This window comes from Camponotus floridanus, unplaced genomic scaffold (assembly GCF_003227725.1).
Source record: "Camponotus floridanus strain SB8 unplaced genomic scaffold, Cflo_v7.5 scaffold20, whole genome shotgun sequence".
NCBI lineage: Eukaryota > Metazoa > Arthropoda > Insecta > Hymenoptera > Formicidae > Camponotus > Camponotus floridanus.
Window position 1 is genome coordinate 1,264,635 of NW_020229326.1, and position 9,667 is coordinate 1,274,301.

The 9,667-nt window shown below is 43.5% G+C and overlaps 1 long non-coding RNA gene across 2 annotated transcripts in view; it reads left to right on the plus strand.

The window, feature by feature from the left end:
• Window positions 1-2,074, plus strand: part of LOC109610103 — a 149,462-nt gene extending 147,388 nt beyond the window's left edge. For both annotated transcript variants that reach the window (XR_003122752.1, XR_002192617.2), the window contains exon 3: window positions 1,998-2,074. This is a non-coding gene — a long non-coding RNA (uncharacterized LOC109610103). The remainder of the gene's footprint in view (window positions 1-1,997) is intronic.
• Window positions 2,075-9,667: the final 7,593 nt, after the last annotated feature.

The window sequence follows — 9,667 nt, forward strand, 5'->3', positions numbered from 1 at the left end:
CGGCTCATAATCCTGAGATATGAGCGCGTATTACGTAGAATAGTAAGTCGCGAGAGGCTACTGGAAGATGCGCGCGGCCAACGGTGTGAACTCCAACACGTATAAACGTCGAGGAGAGAAGAGAAGGAAAGAGAAACACACATGTATGTATATTATATTCCTAGATATCCGCTTGAAGACTGTGCGGCAAGAAGGGTAGATTACCTGTGAAATCTAAATCAAGATCACGAATGTCTTTTGTATTTCGGAGTAACCGGATAACAACTTCGAGACCCGGTATACGTACATTAGCCGTGAGATTTACGGCGTAGTTTGTAGATAAAATCTCATGAAATATACATCGCGATTGACTCGTTGCAATAATTATCTTGACGCGTTATTAATTTCATGTAATAAGAAGACGATTTTTTTATTACAAGAGTCCAAGGTAAAAGATTGCTAGAGTGAATCGCTCGGCGGATAATATTGATATTAATGTACATTTATATGCCGTTTGTAAAGCGAGATTCTCTCTCCATTCAAGTTCCTTCATTCGATGAATATCTCGCGAAACCAAAGTCGATATTAGAAACGCGATGCCGCTTCCTCGTGCTCTTAGTCAACATTTGACTCTGTGTATGCGAGAAAACCCGGGGAGAGATAGAGTCAAAACGATAGGCAGAGATGGACGCGTCCGATAAGATGCTTAGGCCAGGAACCAGCCGGCTACCGTGCCGGACCACCCCAAGGGTCGCGAGCGGTGAGAATGGGCCGAAGAAAGAAAGAGAGAGCAAGAGAGCGGGCCTTCTCCTCTAGGATTTCATCCGGGAGTCTTTTCCCGGGATATCGCGTGTAACTGGAATTATCGCCGCACAATGGACGAAATCCCCATCCGCTTGCCTCTTCATCAACCGCAGCGATCTTGCCGCGAGAATGATTCAGAGCGAGAAAGAAAGGTAGAGAGAAAGAGGGCCGCTGTGTACCAATAAGAACAAGTAGAACAAGCGGCGGGACGTCGCGACGGCGCGGATTCACATTGTTATTGTTGTTCGGTCTGTGACGTCGACCATGGAGGCAACCAGCGACACAATGAGTCCCGTATCACGATGGATCAAAGATTGCGAGCGGGAGGAAATAAAAGAGAGAGAGAGAGAAGGACGAAAAAGAAACAGATAGAGAGGCGAGCAACCGCAAGAGGGTGGAACGAGTGTAGGATGAGCGAAGCGAGGGTGGCGGGACGTGTCATAACTCATAACTCATAAGCTGAGAAACCCCATCCTCCCTAAATCTTTGCGAAACACACTGGCTTTGACGTTTAGCCCGAGCGAGGAACCGTTGTTACATTATGCAGCAGCGGCAGCGTCTTTCGCGGAGAGAAAATTCAGGAGAGAGAAAGAGAGTACGAGGTAGAGAGAGGGAGGGGGAGGTGAAAAGGGGGGAGGGGGACGTGGAGGAAGAAAAGGATGAGATGCCGGACGGATAAATCCTTTTTCGTCGGACGCGAACAATAAAGCCGTGTGCACGGTGGCAAAAATGGAGGGGGCGGCAAGAGGACCCCGATGCCGACTGAATTAGATCGCCGTATCGCCGTCCCATTCACGACGTAACCCGCGGTGCGGCCACGCGCGGATACGATATCATTTCTCGCAGGTGTGTTCCCGGTATTCCACCGAGTCGGTCCGTTCGCGAACGAGAGGGATTTTGTACGGCCTGATGCGATTAGGAAGGGACCGAGGGATTCTTTTCGAGAGCGCGATATCTTTCTTTTTCCTCTTTTCTCCTTTTTTTTAAATTTGCCTGCACAGCGGGATACCATTGTACGAGACTCGATTCTTTCGCAAGAGCGACGTCAGCTCGTCGGACTGGATATCCAACCTCTTGCCAAGAATTCATTAAATGCGCATTCTGTTGAAAACGAACATTGGCATTCGCTCCTCTAATATATATTATATGATTTTAATACGAGCAATTTCCTCTTGTGCCTTCTTAAAGACAAAAATATACTTTCTCATTTACAGGAGCCATCGGGGAAGAGGACCAAGGTGAGGAGAACGCGAGAACGAGAGAAAAATGATCGACGAGACGAAGAAAAAGAAGAGAGGTAAGTCGTGCATGATACGATTACATGACGCAGTCGGCTCCGGAGAGCTCGGAGCATAATATTCCGAGAGGCCGCGTCTTCTCTTGCGGCGTTCGCCGCAAGCCCCCTCCCGGTTTGACCCGCGGGCCCGCCGGGTTAGATTCCTACGCGGTGCCCTCGCGTACACAATGCGAGTTATTGCGCAGCGTCCGCGGGTTCGCCGCCGGCGCCGGCGGCCGACTTGGTCGCATAAATCCTACCGAGAGTCGCGATCTCGTACGAGGCTTGCCGGGCCTCGAGTCGTGCCTCCCTGCCCCCCACGTCCCGGTCTCTCCCTTGCAGGTACATTCGCGTATTGATTCCTTGCAATAGCGAATACTTGATTAATCCTTCCGGGAACGAAAGCTTTGTCCGAAGGGAAAAGTCCTTTCGTTTCGAAAGACATCGAATTTGCGGTGGATATTTTAATTAGATATCCGCAGAGGAGAAAAGAAATGTGTCTCTGTGTTTCGAAGAGATTAATTTTTTTGCGAGAAGAATCTGTAGCGTAGAGACGTTGCTCGTGATTTCTTGACAGAATATACATACACCGCCGCGGTTAAATGTATAGCGGCTTGACGATCCATTAACCGTAACCGATGAATGTCTGTTAATTAAGGCTATTTATATCGGTGAAATCGGGGGGTGAGGGGGAGCGAAACGAATCTATCTCTATCCCACGTTCCGACCGCAACCGCTCTATTCCTCACCCTCACCTCATCGTGCCGCGCAACCGCCTAAGGGCGGAAACTGGAAAGTTGCCATATTGGCGCGGACGAGGGCGCACGGAAGGAGGATCCGACAGAAGGAAAAAAAAACGCGAGATTATCTCCCGGTTTCCCGCACCGCGGGATGAGAAGAGTCTACGCGCGGGGTCGCGAGCATCGCGCGATTATCTTATAAAAATTCACACGGGTCGCGAGGTACCCCCCTGTCTGCGTGTTACTATGGAAACTAGAGTTCTTTCGTTCGTGCTGACATGGTTCTCGCAGGAATAGAAGAGAAGCTTCGGAAAGCTGCGCGCTTACCGAGGCTCCTTCGTGAAGAAGAAAAAAAAAAGAGCTGATATCCTACGTTGGATATCCGCGAAAATTTCCTTCAGCTCTTTCTCTTTGTGTAATTTACGTCAAATGGAATCGGAAGAAGATTTGCTGTTATATCCGGATGAGATCCTGTTTTGAAATGTCTTCCAAGTATAATTATCGATATAATTCATCTTGACTATTCGTATCGATTCACCCAGGTTACGTAGGCTGTAAAAATTTGCTACTCGTTCATCTGTTCTACGGTGAAACTCGTGCCATGAGATACGATCTTTTCTTCCCCTCTCATCTCACGGATATCATAATCTGACCTTCTCGCCGCGCGGCCCTATGCTAGTCGGAAATCGTATTCGAATGGTTCTCGAGTGAGACGCATCGAAGGTGGAGCCGTTCGGGGGAGGTAAGTCGGAGGAAACGCTCGAAGAGGTAAAGGCCAAGTGGCGAAATCGTGGAAGGGGATTGCTAGGGAAAGAAGGACGCAAGGGCAAGTCTCACTGGCAGATAATATACTTCACGAAGTACGCTCGTCAAACACAAGCGCGAGCAAGCGGAGCCCGGATATATTAGAGGATGCATCTCCATAAAAGTTGGAGCCGAGCAGCGAGTCAACATCCCCTCGCGCATAAAGAAGAGAGAGAGAGAGAAAGAGAGGGAGAGGCAGACCTGGCCGAGAAAGAACGAGAGAAGTAAGAGACGGGGCTCGCTTCTTTTTCCGACTCAAAAGACTCCGCGGAGGGATGGCGAGGAAGCGTCTTGCGGCAGCAATCACCGATATTGAGGGTTTCATTTCGTCCCTACGACGGTAAGAGCCTAGAAGAGGCAGAGGGTGGTATAGTTTGTAGGAAGCGGTGAGTGGTAGGGAGGTAGGGGGAGGGGCATGACTCTCGAATCAGGGATTCCAAGCTGGTCCAGAAGAGTACGTGCTACCGGATGCACGGAACTATCTCTGTAGCTTTATCCTTCGCCGACTACATTGCGGAATTTGGTTGAGAAAGAGATAAAGGGAAAATTTTTCAGGGAAATTGTTGGTTTCAAAATATACCCGCAGAAAAAGTCATAAATATAGTTTATTAAATAAATTTCAACATTTTCTTGTACATGTCGCGGCACAATGTTTAAAATTGTTCTTAACTCTTCTCCTTTCGCGTTAAAATTTGCTTAGATTAAAGATTACAAAACTTCAAACACATGTTATCTGCAGACAATTTATTGGATAGTTTGCTCTAATTAAAAGTTAATCCAATGGTTCTTCCGTTTGTATCCTATTGGCCTTAAAAATTGATCAGATCGTTTAAAGATATTAGGATTATCTGCAAATAATTAGTAACCCGACATTAGGCAAACCTTTTTCGTCACAAAGTTGTTTCTTATCTTGTTTGGTCCATTTTTTTTGTCAAATGACAGAATTCTGTTCCGCTATTTCGAAACGAAGCGCAAATCTTCTTGAAATCGACAGATATAAACAAACGATAAGTTTATAAAGACTTTAGATTTGCTAAAGATTCAAACTTGCAAAATACGTTGATAAAACTCGAAATAAACAACAGCGTTGGTCGAACATATTTCTAAAGCTTTGAGAGTTTTCGCAACATTCCTAAATTAATTAGATAAACGGAATGACACGATTAATCGAGACTGAAAACCAAGACTTTCTAAATGACTATGTTTTTATTTTTGAGCGAATAAAATAAAACTAAAAAATAAAATTAAAATTAAAATTAAAAATATCTGTATATATAAATATATACAGATATTTTTAATTTTTAATTTTAATTTTATTTTTTTTTAATTCGAAAATATTTTTCAATAATAACATTCAACATTTGACTCGATCGAGGAAGCTTAGAAAAGAGCATCCGATTGAATTTTATCTGATAATTAAATACATCAGCGGCGCAAGGGGCGTGAGGAGGGCAAGAAGGGCTTAAGAGAGAAGCGAGCGCGGAACAGAGGCCCGTTCGGGCAAAGTTAATCCCGAGGTAAGGAGTGTTTGGTCCTGCAAAAGAGATTAACGTACTCTCGTCGCGACAGGACGATAGTTTCTATCTTCCGCCCCCTCCGCCCCCTCGCCCTTTCTCCTCGGCACGGCAAATCACCGGGTTCCTTCGGTCGCGCAAGACCAGCTTCGCACTTCGCGCGCACAGCCAGTGCTCCCTTAATCCGTATTCATCAGCAGTTATAGGCATCCACCGGGCGTAGGGTAAGAGGCTAATCCGGCTGATCCGCGCTCAGCTGTGAGAACGTTCGCCGCCACGCTTCTGGGTCATCTTCGAGAGACGTCTGTGCAGCTTTCCAAAGTAGCGAGTCGAACCGACCGGCGCGAATCTCAATCGATCTCGGTAAAAATTCTCCCTCCGACAAACATGTCTTACGTATGAAAAAAAATAAAAAATCTGGACGCGAAAAATTTGTGTAAAATTAATTTCAATATATATCGTAAGATGTGCGCGAAATAAGGCATTCATTCCGAGGAAGATCAACGAGATCTTTGAAAATCATTCGCGCGAAAGCGCGATACGGACGCGGCTTGAAAGTTCGAGGGAAAGATAAACCGGATGCGTTGGTAGACAACGTCGAATGGCAGATGGTTTCGCGCGCGGGTGTGCGTTTCCCTCTGGATATTTGTATCCGTGCGAGAGAGGACGTCGCGACGCGTGCGAGACGAAATAGAGAGAAAGAGAGAGAGAGAGAGAGAGGCGTCGTGCCGATAAATCAAATTGACTGGTGCGACGTCGGGTGCAGCCAGAGTCCGAGCCCTTCCTCTCCTTTCCCCTTCCGTTCCCCCGAACAGAACGGCGACCGTCCATATACAACGTGTCCAATCGCAAATCCCTTTAATTCGTTCCTTGCAGTATAAGTTTAATCCGAATTAAACTGCACGGGACGGCACATAAATTCGACCCTTGGCCGAGCATTAAAAGGAACGGCGCTCTCCGACGTGATCAGCTCTCTCTGCATCAAGTACCTCGAGTATCACCGACGGGCCATGAAATCGCATCGTTTCGCATCGTACAGTTATTACGTGCGATATCGTGATTTTCGTCGCAGTGTACATTAGAACAGATCTGAGACCACGCTGTGAAAAAGTCGCAGCGCGTCGCCAGGAATGTTGCTCCAATTTTCTCATTTATGAAATACAGAAGATTTCGATAGAATTAATTTTTATATAGAAATTGAGCTTTCCCATTTTACGCTTTTCCCTCTAAATATATAAACGAACAATCTCTCACTTGTCGGAGATTTAAAAGAAGAGCTTTTGGCAAAATTCAATAGGTTCGAAAAAGAACCGACTGTATAAAGTATCAAAATAAATGTTGGATTAAAAATTAAAATGAAAAATACGAGAAAATTTTCAACTGGAATATTACTGCGGTATCGAAAATATCGATAAAAATATGCCATTGTGTAATACATTATGTATATCTGCGAAAAAATCACGGGGATAAGCGATTTTCATTCATGCCTCGATAATTTATTCATTTCTTGGAAGCTCGGAGAACAAGGGGTCAACAAATTTCGTAAACGCGTAAATTTCGACGAATTGCGAAACTGCGCTTTCATTGACGGAACGTCGACAAAGTTCCAAGAAATCTGCTGACGTTCTTGAAAACGATCAAGTTGCGTTACACAGGAAGTACAAGTTTCTGCATTAGTACACGAGGCCCCGGATCCAGGAAACAGGAAACGGCTTGCGAAACGTTGTCAGTATTTGAATTTCGGTGTAGTAAGCACACGCATTAGTTGGAAACGTTTCCCCTATCGACATATGTCGAAAATCAGACGCGTCGATAAATTCTTCAGGCATTGTCGTATGTAGAAATTATTACTAATTAATTATAATTTGCAACAGCTGATTATTACATTTAAAAAAAGGAATAAAGACCATCATCCTAAAACAACTTAATGGCTGCGTGTCTTCGACGACAACGCGTGAAAAATGATCATTAAACAATGCCAGGGTGTCGCGAATGCTTGTAATGAGAGATACACGCGCGTATCGCAATCCGAGAACAGATCGTCAAGGTAAGGGGAGGGAAAGAGGGAGACGAATCCGTGTCGATACCGCTAGGGTGACTCGCCCGCCCTTTGTGCACTTTATGGGTTTGACATTACGTTATGATTATTCACGGGGTTACTGTGTTTTATTACCGTCATTGGCTTCGGACGCGCTGCACGCGTCACGTGCGGCCCTTACGTGACGCACCGTGCGTTTGTAAATGCGGCTCGTTTTGCGTTAAGCAAACTGTTGCCACCAGGTCGTACTCGGATTTTATTAACCATACATGTACATCCGTAACCGATATAAGCTCGAAAAAACTATTTAAAAAATCGTTTCTTCCAATAATTAAGATACATTTGCAGATTTTTATTCGTCTTAAAATATACAATTATTTAAAATGTGACATTTTTTTAATGCTATACATGTCATACACAATTACGAGAATTTTTTTTATATTAGGAATATATTCCTGATGTCTGGAATTACATAAATAAGTCGGGTATCCGACCCTCGATGTCGCCCAAAAGCTGATGCTTCCAATTTGATAGCTTCGCCGGGAATATTGGTATCATATAGCAGTAGAAGAGGTACAAGCAATAATACGGGAGGCCGATCATATCAAACGCCGCGAGTCCGGCATACCTGAACTCATTCGTCGCATATCTATAGTATCCGGCTATCGATATGAGATACCTTCGGGGGAGGGGAGCGCGATTATCCACATAAGTCGGTTAACGTCTATTGCCGCCATACCTCTCGTGGAACTTCGTGACATACCACGTGGCTCTCCCTGCGAGGGTGAATCCGCTTGTGTCATGACGAATTCCTGGCTTCTTCCCATCGGGGATACTTCGTCGTGAGATTTTTCCGCGAATTCCAATCTATATCGGGAATCCGCAAATAAACTGTCCGTTATTTAAAAAAAGACTGATGTTAAAAATTTATTGCTAATTAATTTCTTCTTTTTTTATTCCATAAAGATACATAATGCGTTTCGTAACTCATCTTACGCGATAGTCTCTCATCTACATCTATTACCGTTACGCAAATAAACGGCATAATTGTAATCGATTCCCAATGAATGCTCGGCAAGTGTCACACAAGTATCCCGGATAAATGAGCAATATATTCGATTTATGTCTCAACGATTTATTCTTGTATCATCAATTATTCCATCATACGCGATCATCTCGCGAAATATAATATTTCGTGACAAATTGACCGTCTATAATTATCCGGCGAGCGTTCATGAGACCGTTTCTTTAATATTTGACGGGGGTACAAAATCGTAAAAGGATCATCCGTGTAGTTGCGAGTGTTACATTTATTATTTGCCGACAAGTACAAAATATCTCGACCCACGTGAGCGCGTCGCTCTCTCTCTTTTCCTGCGTCTTCGTTCTCGTTTGGCAATCAACCAAAAGTTTCCTAACGACGTGGCACGGCTAAACTTCGCCGCAGGTCCTCGAAGCTACAACCGTGAAAGTCTTCGATCTCTGTTACCGACAGCACGAGATAAATTTCGTCGTTGTCGTAAGAACATACATCTCGCAGCGTGGGCTCATCTGGAAACAACTACGATGTAGATGTAGCCTTTCGTTTCTCCGATCAACGACGTTCATCAATATCACGATATATAATCCATAGTTCTTGTCAAAAAAAAACTCTCTGGCCACGTTCCGGAGAGATGCCTCGCCGATTAAACCGTTCTTACATCCTGGGGAAAAGTCTCTCTTATATCGTAGAATACATAATATTTCTGCCAGATCGGAAAGCAAACGATTCTGCGAGTTCATCCAAACTTTTGCTCTTGCTCTCAATTTTATAGTTTCTAAACGATTTTGATAAATTTAATTTATATGGAAATTAAGCTCCTATTTTGTATTTTAAACAGTCAGTAAATGAATAATTTCCTACTTAGAGATTTAAAAGGACAGCTTTCGACAAATCTATAAATTAAATATTTTTAAAAGAGAATAATCTGATTGATTTAAAGTATCAAAATAGGAGGTAGAAAATTGAGAATAGGAAAATTGAAAATAGGAGAAAAATAACGATTTGAATATATTTTGACAAAATTATTCACAGAGTTTTAACGTATGATACAATCAGGAATATTTTCAGAGAGAAAGAGAGAGAGAGAGAAAACAAATATCGGTTCATATAAATTTTCTACATCGATATTTCTTGATACACTATCGTGCTCCGTCTTCGGAGAATTTAGCAAGGTTTCGTTTAGTATTAACGCTACCTGATACATAAGCTCGTATATCTTAAACGGCATCGTTACGCATTATAAGCACCGTAACAAAATAACTAAGAATTTGCCACGCGCACAACAAAGTTGTGCGGTATAAAACATAGTATGGCCGAGAATTATCGTCATTATAATATGATACCACCATGATATTTAAAAATAGTTTATACGAGATATTATTATACATATATAGAAGAGAGATATATTTGAGAAAAATCTAGTAATGACACATTTTAATAGGTAGAAATTTATATAATACCAATTTAAAA